The sequence below is a fragment of the Silene latifolia genome, chromosome Y, assembly GCF_048544455.1.
Source record: "Silene latifolia isolate original U9 population chromosome Y, ASM4854445v1, whole genome shotgun sequence".
Classification (NCBI taxonomy): domain Eukaryota; kingdom Viridiplantae; phylum Streptophyta; class Magnoliopsida; order Caryophyllales; family Caryophyllaceae; genus Silene; species Silene latifolia.
In genome coordinates this window covers 10,298,861-10,309,794 of record NC_133538.1, presented here as the reverse complement: position 1 = coordinate 10,309,794, position 10,934 = coordinate 10,298,861, and the positions used below count along the sequence as shown (strand labels likewise).

Sequence of the window (10,934 nt, the reverse complement as noted above, 5' to 3'; positions counted from 1 at the left end):
AGGGTGTATAACTTCATACAAGTTATGATCAATATCAAAACAATGAAGAAGTGGGCTGGGTGCAACAACAGGGAATAAAACCTGTCAAACAATGGTTAGTTGGATTTGTATATTATTTAATTATGTACTTTTAAAACTTTTAAAATATGAACAACTTACCAATTTCACGTCTCTATAGTTGATATCCAATGAGGCTATCTGTTGTTTTAATTAGGTGACCCGTATTAGAGAATAAAAAGGTACAAGTTGATAACTTAGACCAACAAAATTTAAATATCAAACTTACATCAGTTGTTTCAGTGAGAAAGAGACGGGAAATTGATCTACGATCTCTTAACCTGTTTCCATTATTCAGATAATCACACCACACATTGATCACGTCGATGTTAACGCTACCACCAAATAGCAAGGTCTTCATATCTATCGTGTAAGAATCTTTCCGCCACGGCTGAACAGAACCTCGCTACAAAAATAAAACCTTAGTGTTATAGAAAGAAAATATAATACATATAACGAATAAGAAAAAAATAAAAGCAAAATTAATAGACTAATACATACCCTTCATCTAAGTCAGCGGCAAATGCATAGTCACCCATCAGTTTTTCAGACTGACTCAAGGCATCCATCACGGTCACATTTCGTATGAAGAAAGGTGAACGAAAAACGTCAGGTAACTCAACTTTCCTCTTACACTTCCGAGTCTGGGAGGGGACGGTTAGGGACAGTTCTACAAGCGGAGAAGAAGGCATAATTGGAGATTCAATCAATGACAGTTGTGACGAGATAAGTATTGGTGATGCAGGGGATGGATTGGAAGGTACAGCTGATGTGCTTGCACGGGGAGGGGAATGAATAGAAGGTGCAGCGGGAGTGCTTCCACGGGGAGGGGATGGGATTGAAGGTGTAGCTGACATTGTTGCACGGGGAGGGGATGGAATAACAGGTGCAGTTGACGTGCTCGCAAGGGGAACATCACACATATCACCAGACCTCTGTGCTTCACGGAACTCTTGAGATGTATATAACGCATCCTCACCGTGAAAGAGACTGAAAGATGGTCCCTCCATTAGTTCCTTGTCCATCTTTTCCTTCGTAACTTGGTGTTCTTTAAATGCCTCACCAACACGGTTATATGCACTATTCAGAATCCCCTCTAAATCAGCCAAGATGTTGGGATCGTTGTAAAACTCATCAGAGTCCATATAATCCACATACTTCTTCCCCTCCTCCACTTTACTCTCATCCTTTCTCTCCTCTTTCTCCATTTCATGGTCATCTTTCTCCTTGACCTTCTCAAATTTATCCTCTACTTTACCCTCATCATTTCTCTCATCTTCCTCCAATTCATGGTCATCTTTCTCCTCGTCCTTTCTCTCCTCTTCTTCCATCTCAGATTCTTCTTTACTTTGCTGCGAAAGTGAAAACCCTTCAAATAACGAATCTGCCAAAGTCGACATTTTGGTAACAGCTTCCATACGAGGAACCACAAACTTTGCTTGTATGATTGCCTTTGAGAATGCACCATGTGATCTGCAAAAGAGTAACAAAGCAGTCCCGCTAAAAACTTGATACAATCTGTTGTTTTCTTATCAACGGGACCTCCTTCTTGATATCCTCAACCTTTCCCTTTCCTTTGTCGTCACTCCAGCACCCTCAACATTTTCCTTTCCCCGTGTCGTCACCTTTGCATCATCAACCCGTTTGTCGATTTCGGACATGGGTGGTTTATAAACAAATCTGTCTTCTACACGCCCCTCTCCAAAACCATTTGTGTCATGTTTTTCCATCTTCACCCTCTCTCTGATACGTTCGTCAGACCAATTGGCTAACAAAGGGAAAGATGGAACGACCGTTCTTGTCTTGAAAACGACTCTATCCAAGTAGATAAGACAGAAAATGAGAATTGGTCCCTTAAAGGACGTACCGGGGTCTTTAGTCTTGCCTTTTTCCAGAAATGACATTTTCAATCATGTTGACTCGTGCAAACTTGCACCAATTAAATTTAGGTACATCAGACGGATCGGACAGCGACTTAATATACGAGTGCTGGGATAATCACTAGCTACCCCCATCAACAGAACATAAGTAATATATACAAGAAAATTCCTCTTAAAATCATCTCCAGCATCCCGCTGCTCAATCATCTTCTCTAGTAAAACCTTCTTGATAATATCTGTGGTACTAAATTGGTCCTTATTAAATCTCCGGACAGCCTCTAAATAACCCTCTTCTTTACAGTACCTCCCAACTGGATTAATATCTAATGGCCCCATAGGAATTCCCGTGACAAGGTAGACATCCTCATCCGTGATAGTCAAATCCCCATTCATCAACGAACAACTGAATGGATTGAAAGACTCCACAATCCATCTAGCCAAATGGCCATGGATTTCTTCCGATCGAAGTTTTAACGACTCTCCAAAACCCATGCTCTCGAATAGCTTCAATTTGCTTCTCGGACAGGTTCGACTTGATAAAATTAATTATCAAAGAAGGACTCATCCTAGTTACCAACGTATCATAATCTTTACCACACTTCCTATGTGGACTTCCTTTCCTACTAGCAATCTTTGCTAGCATCTTTCTTATCGATGTGAGTGGACACTCTCCTTTTCTTGGTAGATGGTTCTTCAACATCTTTTGGTAAGACATCCTCATCAACTGGTCTTTTAGTACGAGGACTCACTCGACGCTGGGCATTTGGTTTGCATTTTAGTAGCTTCCTTGTCAGCTGTTTCTGGTTTAGAAGCTTCCTTGTCAACTGTTTCTGTTGTAGTAGCTTCGTTGTCAACTGTTTCTGAGAAGACATCCCCATCATCTGTCAAATGTTAAACAACATTAATTAGGTGATGTACAGAAGTTTTTAGTGAAGTAATGTTTCAGCATTTCACATAAAATGACAAATTTTAGCATTAATGCATCAAATAGCAAAGCAACAGATGTTAAATTTTAATGCACATATAGTGCTTTGTCATACATGTAGAAGACTATTTAATGCACATACTATGTTTTTTCATTCATGTACAAGGTTGTTTTAATAAAGACACCGTAGAGGGGTCGAGTGAACACTTGTTTGGGGACGGGATTAAATGTAGAAGGCTAGGTATCCTAAAACGGGACGGGAAAGGGTTGAGGGTTGGATTAGGCGGATCCGCGGTCCACCTAATCCAACCCTCAACTCATTCCCTTTTTTTTAATACATGTAGAAAACTATTTAATGCACATACTCTACATTGTCATGCACATACACAATTGTATAATAAACATATGTTGCCGGGTATCCTAAAACGGGACGGGAAAGGGTTGAGGGTTGGATTAGGTGGGTCCGCGCGGATCCGCTACCGCGGATCCACCTAATCCAACCCTCAACCCTTTCCCTTCTCACATTATCGGCCGCGAGACCAAAAGACACCCTAGAGGGGATGAGTGAACCCTTTTTTGGGGACGGGATTTAAAGTAGGGGGCCGGGTATCCTAAAACGGGACGGGAAAGGGTTGAGGGTTGGATTAGGGCGGACCGCTACCGCAGATCCGCCTAATCCAACCCTCAACCCTTTCCCTTGTTTTTAATACATGTAGAAAACTATTTAATGCACATACTCTACATTGTCATGCACATACACAATTGTTTAATAAACATATGTTGCCGGGTATCCTAAAACGGGACGGGAAAGGGTTGAGGGTTGTATTAGGCGGACCGCTACCGCGGATCCGCCTAATCCAACCCTCAACCCTTTCCCTTCTCACATTATCGGCCGCGAGACCAAAACACACCCTAGAGGGGATGAGTGAACCCTTTTTTGGGGACGGGATTTAAAGTAGGGGCCGGGTATCTTAAAACGGGACGGGAAAGGGTTGAGAGTTGGATTAGGCAGATCCGCGGTCTCACATTATCGGCCGCGAGACCAAAAGACACCCTAGAGGGGATGAGTGAACCCTTTTTTGGGGACGAGATTTAAAGTAGGGGGTCGGGTATCCTAAAACGGGACGGGAAAGGGTTGAGGGTTGGATTAGGCGGACCGCTACCGTGGATCCGCCTAATCCAACCCTCAACCCTTTCCCTTCTCACGTTATCGGCCGCGAGACCAAAAGACACCTTAGAGGGGATGAGTGAACCCTTTTTTGGGGACGGGATTTAAAGTAGAGGGGCGGGTATCCTAAACCGGGACAGGAAAGGGTTGAGGGTTGGATTAGGCGGACCGCTACCGCGGATCCGCCTAATCCAACCCTCAACCCTTTTCCTTCTCACATTATCGGCCGCGAGACCAAAACACACCCTAGAGGGGATGAGTGAACCCTTTTTTGGGGACGGGATTTAAAGTAGGGGGTCGGGTATCCTAAAACGGGACGGGAAAGGGTTGAGGGTTGGATTAGGCGGACCGCTACCGCGGATCCGCCTAATCCAACCCTGAACCCTTTCCCTTCTCACATTAACAGCCGCGAGACCAAAAGACACCTTAGAGGGGATGAGTGAACCCTTTTTTGGGGACGGGATTTAAAGTAGGGGGTCGGGTATCCTAAAACGGGACGGGAAAGGGTTGAGGGTTGGATTAGGCGGACCGCTACCGCGGATCCGCCTAATCCAACCCTCAACCCTTTCCCTTCTCACATTATCGGCCGCGAGACCAAAATACACCCTAGAGGGGATGAGTGAACCCTTTTTTGGGGACGGGATTTAAAGTAGGGGGCCGGGTATCCTAAAACGGGACGGGAAAGGGTTGAGGGTTGGATTAGGCGGACCGCTACCGCGGATCCGCCTAATCCAACCCTCAACCCTTTCCCTTATTTTTTATACATGTAGAAGACTATTTAATGCACATACTCTACATTGTCATGCACATACACGGTTGTTTAATAAACATATGTTGTCGGGTATCCTAAAACGGGACGGGAAAGGGTTGAGGGTTGGATTAGGCGGACCGCTACCGCGGATCCGCCTTATCCAACCCTCAACCCTTTCCCTTATTCCTCATTGTAAGGTGAGGTTGCATTTTGTGAGGCTGTCAAAGTTAATGTTGATTAGTTCATGCATGTGTAGGGTTGTTTAATGTACATATATTTTTCTTTCATGCGTGTGCAACGTTACGTCATGTCATTCGATAAGGAATTTTGTTTTCATGAATGTGCAAGAGTGAACTAAATTTCTTACTCAAATTGCTTGGGTCAACAGAATTAGTTGTCGCAGACTTTCGATTTTCTTTGGAAAATAATCTTTGACTGACCGTCCTCCTTTTAGTAGAACTTTTTTCTTCGATGCAACACTCTTTCGCCCCATATCTATCAATCATTTGAGGGATATTGTAAAGACAGTTGAAAGACAAACTGTTGTACAAATCACATGTTTATAATGAAGGTAGATTGCAGCATTTCACAGTTAATTATGTTGCAAAACAATGGGGAAAAGCATAATACTACTTGATGAATACAGATGTAAACTAAGTAAAATTGGGAAATGAAAGAACATAAGCTGTGAAAGTCAAACCAAAAATATAAAATATATATATATATATATATATATATATATATATATATATATATATATATATATATATATATATATATATATATATATATATATATATATATATATATATCAAACCAACATTCATAACAACTTCTACAATCCAAAATGCCAAAACTAATTACATAATTATTAGTAAAGCCTGACAAAAAGGAACAGTTAAACCTTAACGTTCAATACCCTAAGTGGCCTAAGTACAAATACAGTTCGTTGGCCAGAAAGTTGTACAAACTTATGATAGACCTACGTCAAATCAATGACTTCAACATAAGACAACCTTCGACGAGCTAGTAAAGGTGTCGCTATTGATTTCGCTTCTTCATGTAACAAAGGTGGCATATCCCGTAACATCTCATCAACTTGCTTAATTTGACTGTCATTAAGTGGATTGAGATGTGTGTTCTGAAAAACATTTCTTCGTTGGTGAACATGCATGATGAATTTGGCTGCCATATTACCCGTCATAAAACACTTGCATCTTTTGGAAATTAGTCTACCACGACTACGCACTATCCTTACGCCATTAATGTCATTAAATTGCAAAGTTTGCAGGTAAGCTATCAGCACACCAGGTGAATACGGGAAGAAAAGAAAGAGTTTAGCCCACAATAAGCAGACATTGGCCATGCTTGCCCTATTAGAGCATTTATCAAGGTGATTGAAGATTTCTAACACAAGATTTGGATCAGTTAAGACATCATTTCCTGACTGATTGCGACGATCAGTGAACTCCACTTTGGTAACTTAACCAAGGTAAGGCAGAGACTCAGTTTTCTCTTTGACATAATGTTGGATAAAAAGTTCTTGTTCTACTTCCTCGCGATTGACTACCCAACCTTTGCACCAATTTTCCATTTTTTAATGTTTCGTATGCGAATTGAAAAGAAGGAATACTTGTAAATGGAGAAAATATGTAAAAATTTACTTGACTCAGTGGAATAGTTACTAACGTTAGTAGCTTTACTTAGTATGCATTGTTTGAGCTTGAGATTTAAACAATTTCAGTAGAAAATCAGTAACAAACATCAACAACATGGGGAATCAGGGTTTGATTATTGCGTAATTAGGTTAATTAGCGAAAATGTGAACAACAAGACTACAAATCTAAAAATCTGCCATATAAGGACAATGAATTAGCGTAATTAGCAAAAATTTTGGAAGTTCAGTCCCTAATTTCATGATTTCAACTAAGAATCTGCCAACCCTCATTTCCAAGTTTCCCCAATCGAATTCACCAAAACCCTAATTTAACAAACATAATTCATTATTCCGACTGTAACACATTAATGAAGGCATAAATTCAACTAATATGGTCGACAAATGTAAAAATTACAAACATAGAAACACTGAAACCCTAATTTCGGGTATGGTTTATCAATTGAATTATTAGTCTCTAGTCGTTGTCATTTCCAAGTTTCCCCAATCGAATTCACCAAAACCCTAATTTAACAAACATAATTCATTATTCCGACTGTAACACATTAATGAAGGCGTAAATTTAACTAATATGGTCGACAAATGTAAAAATTACAAACACAGAAACACTGAAACCCTAATTTCGCAAAATCAGTTCCTAATTTCATGATTTCAACTAATGTACCTAATTTGACAAACATAATTCATAATTCCGACTATAAAATATTAATGAAGGCTTAAGTTCAACTAATTTAGGCGACATAAAAATTGCAAAGACAGAAACACAGAAACCCTAATTTCGCAACAAATTAATCATGAATATCGGAAGTTTACCTCGTTGAATTACCAAGATCTGTTGCTGGAAAAAGCGTCAAAGATTTTGATGGACGAGGAAGTTGATCGGAAGATTTGTGATGCTTGAAAATGGAGGAAGGATCTAGAACGATGTTTTCGAAGAGAGAGAAAGGGAGATGAGTGAAAAGGGGAAGTTGTAAAATGAAAATGATGGACAGGTTTGGGTGATGGCCGCGTTAATTACAAAGTTTGGTTCAATTATAAGTGGTTCTCATGGTTCTCATTATCTTGTTGGTTCTCATAGGATCCCAAATCTATATATATATATATATATATATATATATATATATATATATATATATATATATATATATATATATATATATATATATATATATATAAGATAACGAGAACCACGAGAACCACTTACTTATAACCCTTACATACTGAAATTTGAGATTGTTGGTCTTAATAATTTCCTGAAATTTCCAAAACCATCAGATGCCCCCAAACCCTCCAAACTCACTCATTTTCACAATTCGTCTTTCTTTCTCATCTCTCTTCGATCATCCTCTCCAATCACCCTCTTTGATCATATCACTCTGCGATCACCATGTTTTCTACTCTTCTCAAACCGCTTCTCAAATTAGTGTTGAATTCATGAATCAACACCATTTCGCTCCTTCCACCACACCTTTATGCGGATTCAGGTAACTACTACATACTTTCCCTAATTTATTCATTCATGTAATTTTTTCTGAGATTCATCAATTATTTGTGTCTTGCAATTAACACCAGTTTCAAGAAATTTTCCTAATTAAGCTAATTCATTGTTCTTATATGGCAAATTTTTAGATTCGTAGTCTTATTGTTCAACCTATGTGAAATTTTTAAAGTTTTGATTACCTATCTTTTTACTGTTTATAATAGTTTGAAAATTCGATTATTAATCAGCAAGTTCTTATTTGCTTATTCAAATTGTCGCTTATTGTGTTTTTTGCGTTCGAATCGATGTTTTGTCGTTAATTAAGCTGTATTTTGTCGACTTGCTGCTGAAATTGTTTACATTTCGAGTTATTAATTAAGCTGGATTTTATCGACTTACTGCTGAAATTGCTTACTTTTCGAGTGTTAACAATGTAGATTTAGTACAATTTATAATAGTTTGGAAATTCGATTATTTTAGCAAGTTCTTTTTTTGCTTATTCAAATTGTTGCTTATTGTGTAGGAATCGATGTTTTGTCGCTATTTAGTTGGATTTTGTCGACTTACTGCTGAAACTGTTTATAGTTCGAGTTGTTAATTAACTTGTATTTTATTGACTTGCTGTTGAAATTTTTTACACACGAAATGTAAACAATGAAGATTTAGTAGTATACATAGGCGCTGTGTTTTGAGCTATTCAACATGTGATGTGTACAACAATTTGCCTTTGTATTTTAGCTGTCTTAAAATATCACTCAAATCATTGACAGATATGGGGTGAAAGACGGTTGCAGCCAAGAGAAAACCACCAGGAAAAGAAGGTGGGTTAGTCAAAGATTATTTTCCACCAAAGTCAACAACTGCAAGTAAGAATGACGATGTTGAGCCAAGTAATTCGAGTAAGAAAATCTGCATAATTTTGTCTTTTTTTTTCGTCTTTGATCCCTTTCCCAAACTAATGGTAGGGTGCATGAAAAAGCGATATATATGCATTAAACAACCTTGTACATGCATGAACTATGTAAAATCGACCTTTACAGATTAGCTTAATGATGTTGAAGTCTAACAGATAATGGTGTTCTTAGTGCATGAAAATTAGGTATTTAAGTATGTGTCCAAGATTATCCTCTTAAAAGTATTTTTCTTCTATTTTGTTTGTATGTGCGTGCTTATTATGTGCAAGTGTATGATTAAAAGTTGTATGTGCATTAAAAAGTTCTTTAGTTGCATCGGTTATTTCTAGCTTCACTTTGTTGTCTTTAGGTCGTCTTATTGTTTGGAGGACATTATGTCGCATCCATATCCCCAAGTAATGGCAGGCACATGATAAGCTCACCTATTAATCCAAATTATTTCTGTTTGAATGGAGAGCTAACATTCTAAGTAGGCCGAATACTCTTTTCGCACAACAATGTTAAGAAGTAGTAGGCAGTTGGGCATTTCATCTTTTTAGTTGTTTTTGGGACTTCAAATGCAAGATGTGCTTTATATGCATCAGTCTACAGGAAAACCTCTTTTTGTTTATTGCATTAATCAACTATTGAAATTATCCAATTTTATAATCGTGGTCCGGTTAGTGCAATATGAAACCATAGTTTTATTATGTTCTTTTGTTACACAATCTATATTTTTGTATTTTGAAATTGTTTGTGCAAGGTTGTCCTTTGATTTTACATGTGCATAGGTTAGTTGAGCATACAATTTGCAAGTTTATGACTGAATTTGAGTAGTTTGAAACCAAGAATAGATTAACAAAGAAACTGAAAACTTTCAACAGTAAAACAGAAGGAAATCAAAGAGAATGTGTTGTTTTTGTGAGACGATTTTCTAGTTTAATTGAACAAAATGAAAGGTAGAAAATGTAAAGATAGTAACAAGCTTAAGCATCCACTAAGGTAAGCTTAACTCATCTGCTTAATCACGCCACATAGGTTGAAATTAAAGGACTCCACGGAGGTAGTAACAATCCACAAAGGAAAGATGGGTTTTTGCACAAAATCAAAGTGTTTTTCATATATCAAAAGCCTGCGTATTACAATGGGAAGGAAGCCTTAATATAGGCACGCAAAGCATAAAACCTATGGCTAGATAATTGCCAACTAATAGTTCTAAATAACCCATCTAATGGTTGAGGTAAACGAGTAAAATGCCTTAATAGAGCTAGAGCTGGAAATCAAAGCTTGGAGATCATGGTATAAGGTAATTATTTGTTGTCAGCGCTTCATTTAGCCTTATGTGCAGGACAATGTGTTAGGTGACTTCCTTGCAAAACTTGCAGCGCTTGGACGTGCTTAAATGGTCCCCAAGTCAGGTTTGTAGCTGCTGCCAGTTAGGTGAAGGATGAGGACAAAATAGGATTACTTCTACATATGCTCTCACTTGAAATCAGACATTTGCCTTGGCATTTCTTAGTTGCAGGTAATTAATTTTACTTTTCATGGCTTGAGGATCCACATGGGAAAATTGGACATCAATTTGAAGAGTATGGGTCCATGGTAAAGACAATAAGATCCCTGCAGTTGTATAAGTTTCAGGTTCCCATTGTGATGTAGCATTTCAGCAACTACCGTCATTTTGCAGGCCTCATAACTTCCTGACCCCTTTGATTTATCTTGCCCAACCTATACCATTTTAAAGCTACGGATGTTAGTTTTCACATACAACAATAATATTCCACAATAATGATCTATAACTCGAGATATGGAGCTTTGAGTGACAGCAGGTCAGAACTGAAAGTTCAGCAGCATGCTATGTTTCAGCAGGGATTCGAGGGTTCATATCTCTCTACTCATATTGAACCAATGTATGAGACATATACCAAATGAAAGCTAATTGAGTTATCTACCACCTCCAAAAAACATTACCACAATGTGGTGTCTGGTTTGGGAGCTATGAACAGTTTAGTGATGACAGGTCTGGTTTCTCGCAACTAAGACATGAAATCGTATCAGTCTTTGAAGGCTTCTTGGGCAAAATCTACTCGGTGAAACTAGACCCT

At 38.5% G+C, this 10,934-nt stretch overlaps 1 long non-coding RNA gene across 1 annotated transcript; it reads right to left on the bottom strand.

Moving 5' to 3' along the window:
• On the bottom strand, positions 1 to 414 carry LOC141633667 (uncharacterized). The gene is made up of 3 exons (XR_012538436.1): positions 287 to 414; positions 160 to 198; positions 1 to 81 (listed from the first exon to the last, which is right to left on the bottom strand). It is a non-coding gene; the product is annotated as an uncharacterized LOC141633667 (long non-coding RNA).
• Positions 415 to 10,934: the final 10,520 nt, after the last annotated feature.